The sequence below is a fragment of the Vicia villosa genome, unplaced genomic scaffold, assembly GCF_029867415.1.
Source record: "Vicia villosa cultivar HV-30 ecotype Madison, WI unplaced genomic scaffold, Vvil1.0 ctg.000467F_1_1, whole genome shotgun sequence".
Lineage (NCBI taxonomy): Eukaryota > Viridiplantae > Streptophyta > Magnoliopsida > Fabales > Fabaceae > Vicia > Vicia villosa.
Window position 1 is genome coordinate 400627 of NW_026705225.1, and position 4736 is coordinate 405362.

Consider the following 4736-nt stretch of genomic DNA (forward strand, 5'->3'; position numbering starts at 1 on the left):
CCTCAAAAGGCATACAACTTTAGCAGGAGTTGAGTATCATAAAACATATGCAGAGTAAAGACATAATTTAAAATGAGTGATAGCGAAATGATTTATTCAAGACAAACATATGCAATGCACTGATGATGATTATTAAAACAGATAATGTCTATCATAAGTCGAATGTTTAAACAAACAGAATAGAAATTGCAAATGAAAGTAAATCTAATGATCTAAAAAGTTCATCCTTCTAGCCATCCATAACATTAGCAATCTTGTTGTGATTAGGCATGGGAGCAGTGATCACATTAGGAGTTGCAGGGGTGTCGAACGAAATTTCGCCAGCGTCGATCATATCTTGGATCTTGTTCTTCAATGTCCAGCAGTTGTCAGTGTCATGTCCAGGACTATTGGAGTGATATGCACACCTCGCGTTGGGATTATAACGAGGGGAGGAAGTGTTGGGATTTGGATGAGGAGCTATCTGTATAAGTAGCTCTGCTTTCAACAAGTGTTGCAGCGCTTGAGTCAAAGACATGTTGATCTTTGTGAATTGTCTTTTGGATGCGCTTTGTTTACGTTGGTTGTTTTGTTGTTGTATCGATGCTTGATTAGAGACCAAAATTGCCCCAACAGTGTCAGATTCATTCCTCCCATTGTATGACTTTTTTACAGTACCGGAAGAAGTAGCCACCTGAATTTTTCCGCTTCGGATACCACTTTCAACGCGTTCTCCAGTCAGTATAAGCTCAGTGAATCCAGATGATGAACTTCCCAGCAAATGACTATAGAAAGGGCCAGTTAGTGTATTCATGAACATATCTACCATATCTCTGTCAGCCAAAGAAGGTTTGACTCTTCCAGCTAGATCTCTCCATTTTTGAGCATACTCCTTGAAACTTTCCTTGGGTCCCATAGACATGCTTTGCAGTTGCATGCGAGTCGGTGCAAGGTCAGAATTATATTGATATTGCTTATAGAAAGCAACAACCATATCTTCCCAGGTACGGATATTGGTACCCTCCAGCTGATAATACCATTCTAGTTGAGTTCCAGATAAGCTCTCTTGAAAGAAATGGATCCAGAGTTTCTTATCAGCAGGGCGCTGCCCCGCACCCCGCCAGGGGCTCTGCCCCTTGGACCCCGACGGGGCGCTGCCCCGCACCCCGCCAGGGGCTACGCCCCTTGGAACCCCATTTCTATTATTCGTATTCAATTACACGTTTGGCTCGACGAGCATGCACTCCGCACTACCCTAACTCGTTTCAAACTTAACGCATAATTACATTGGCCTATAGTAAATCACATTACTACCAAAATACATTGATGATACTAAAATCACCAACAATATCTATCCTAAAAAGACATACAACAAAAATCATTTCTATCATCATAAGAAAATGTCTAACATGACACATACTTGTTTTTATTGCAATTATAAAAGTCATACCTCTAATGCATGTTATATTAGAGATATTAATGTACTGTTAGCTGGAAGTTTTGACGCCAAACTTGATGCAATATTATGAGTAAAAAAGGAAATATTTTTGTAGATGTTTTGGGATTCGACATGAATTTTGCCGGAAAGTTCTAGTCGAAGTCATCCTTGCATGAGAGGAAGATGTTGGATAGGACTTAGAAATATTTTCTAAGTTTGAGTTATGATTCAACGAAAGCTATACTGAAGTTGCATTCGACGAGAAGTTTGAATTTGAATTATGGAAGAATAACTGTATTTTGTCCTTATCCAGTTTTAAAGAGAGACGCGAGGAACCTCAGGATAAATGGAAGACATGTGGACCGAAACGTGTCACTTTCTAGGAGAAAGACCTTTGATAGCGGTTATTTCGACTTAGTATATATATAGGGGTCTTAGTGTTAGGATTTCCGTGTATTAAGTTGTTGTACAAATACTCATAAATACTCAAAATATCTGTTGAATTGAGAAAAAAGTCATTGAAAATGTACATTTGAAAACACCATATTTACATTTAAATTTAAAGTTCATTTACAATTCCAAAATTTATCTACCATGGTGTAATACGGTGAACTGACTTTTTAATAATCGAAATGTCGCGGTTAAGCATGAGTCGCCACCGACTTTTATTTTATCCAAACAAATTCGGAAAGGCAAAAAGAAACAGAAAAAAACCTTTTTAAAGAAATCTAAGTTCGGGGGGTAATTTATGCAAAGGGAAGGTGTAAGGCACCCTTTGCATCCATGGTTTTCCATGGGCTCTTAATTGCTTTGCTTGCTCGTTTGTTTTTTAGAAAAAGCAGATGAAAGAGATAGGGACTTTAGCTTGTGAATAAGCGTTGCCCTTTTGAAAAATTATGAGAAAGAATATAATAAAAAGGTTTGAGCATTGCAAGGCAATTAGGGGCAATTACCTTAAACTCAGATGATAGGTCTCTTTTTAGCCTTTCAGACTGAAAGGGTCTATCCTTGCCATAAGAGGGCAGGAAGCCTTTCGTTTGGAGGTTGAAGGGTCATCGAAACATCCTTTGCCATAAGACTGTCCCATGCCATAGGAGGGCAGGTAGTCTAAGGTAAGGATCAGAATAAGCCTTATTCGTAGGCAGCCAGAAGATACCTCAGCCTTTTCCGTAGGCAACTTCCGAGGGTCGAGGTCATGTTTGTGTATCGAAGGCAGCATCATTAGGGTCGTATGACCTTTATTTATCGAGGCAGCATGGCTGAGGTATCCTCGTATTCGAGGGACATGGCTTATTCTGCAAAAACACAAGGCAACAGGCAACAAGGCAACAGAGAGGTTACCCCAAAAGTGTGCGTGTGTGCAACAATCACGTGGTTAATTCAATCAAATTATCTTGTAATTAGTTATTCTAATTCAATTAACAGGCTTGCACTCCCTAGAATTACTAACCACGCAATATAACAAATACGGGGAAGGGAAATTGTAACCAGCGGAGGAGAGGGGAATTGAAACCAGCGGGATATAAAAATAAAAGGCAAAAGGTTTAACACAAGTAATAATTGAAAATAGGGTTTAGGGTTACCAATACTCGTAGCTTTGGCAGTCGACAACCCCTGAAAATTGGAAAAGAAAGAATAAACAGAGGGGTGAGTGCATTATCGGTTCGGAGGCAAACGAAATTAACCCTAAAATAAGAAGGTAAAAGCAAATTAAAATAATGAGATATATAAGCAAGGTACTTAGCTCTGATTTGATCTGATATGGTTGGCGGTCGGCGGAAAGCCTCGGAGGTAACCTTAAAAAATAGCAAAGGCAGAAAAGAGGTGAATGTATGCACAGTTCAAGAAAGGTTAAGGGCAAACCCTAAAATCAAAAGGAAACAAAATAGACTTTAAAATAAATTAAATACTTAGCTTTGTGAAGGGCGTGGCGCGTAGTCGGAACGTATTTGAAAAGCAACCCTGAAAAGGCACAGAAAAAGAAATATTTCAGTGTATGGCATGATCTTCGTAAACCCTGATTAGGGTACAAGTTAGCCATGGTTAATAGAACAACAAACGAATTAATTGTTGGTTTTCAACCCAATTAATTAAATCAATGAAAAGAAGGTTTCGATTAAATATCTAACCGTAATATTCATTAAAAAAAATTTATGATTAAGTAAGCTATTTAAAACTATTTTAATTTTATTAGCAAGTAAATCAAATTAATTATTATAAAATAAATACTTTTATAAAAAAAGAAAGAATTTTAAAAGAAATTTATTTTAAAGGATGTTTAAAATATTAAAAAGAATTAGACAAAATAAATTATTAAGCAAACTATATGATTAAAATAATAATAAAAAAAAGGAGGAGAGGCTTAGCTGGCGCTGGATTTGGTGTGTACGCATTCAGAGGGTGCACCATAGGAAGGCGTCCCCAGAATCCTTGGATCTGATAGTGGTGTAATCTGATGGTGATGGATTGAACGCGCATGATAGTTCCTCTTAATGAGGCGCATGGGATCATAGCTTGATATTTGTTGAAAAAATAACACCAGAGCCAGGGATCGAACCCTGAACCCTTGGGTGAAAAGCCTGCGCGCTAACCATTCTTACCACGCATGTTAAGTGATAACGATATGAAACAGACAAAATATATATAAAACAAACAGACTAAAAATTTGAACAGAAGGAGCTTCGCGCCCAGGCCCCTTCATCTTCTTCGTAAAACCGATTTTGGCTGCTACGATACTGCTGCAAAATTGCTACGAACATCATCCTAGCCAAAACCTGCGACCTTCAGATTCATCACATATACCCTATAAATCTCAAATAACAACTCGAATCCATCAAAGGTCCTTTCCTGAACATGAAAACGTAACCGATTTCGACCAATTTGACTTCTATCAATATGGCCCCAAATTAAGATTTATGAACCCTAACTATGGCGAATTGCCATTCTTGTACTAAAACTCATAATTAACGATGCAAACATAATCCAAACAATCGTATGAACATGAATATATGCTTGAGAATCATTTTAAATCGCTTAAATCGATAAGTAGAGTTTGAGAAATTTTGGGCAAACCGTGAATGTGCAGATGATGATTCTGGACGCTTTGAAGGTATGAGTTGATCTAGTTCGCTTCAGAGCAGGCCTGGGAAGCTATTTGAGTCTTTAGAACGGCTCGAATCCTTCTTCAAATCCGAGAACGAATTGCTCTTTTCTTTGAAGTTTTGGATCTCGTAAGAACTCCTTTTGGCTGCAATCCGTGTCCAAAAAAACCCTCTAATGCGTTGTCCAAGCTGCATACTTATAGTTACATGACTTAGGG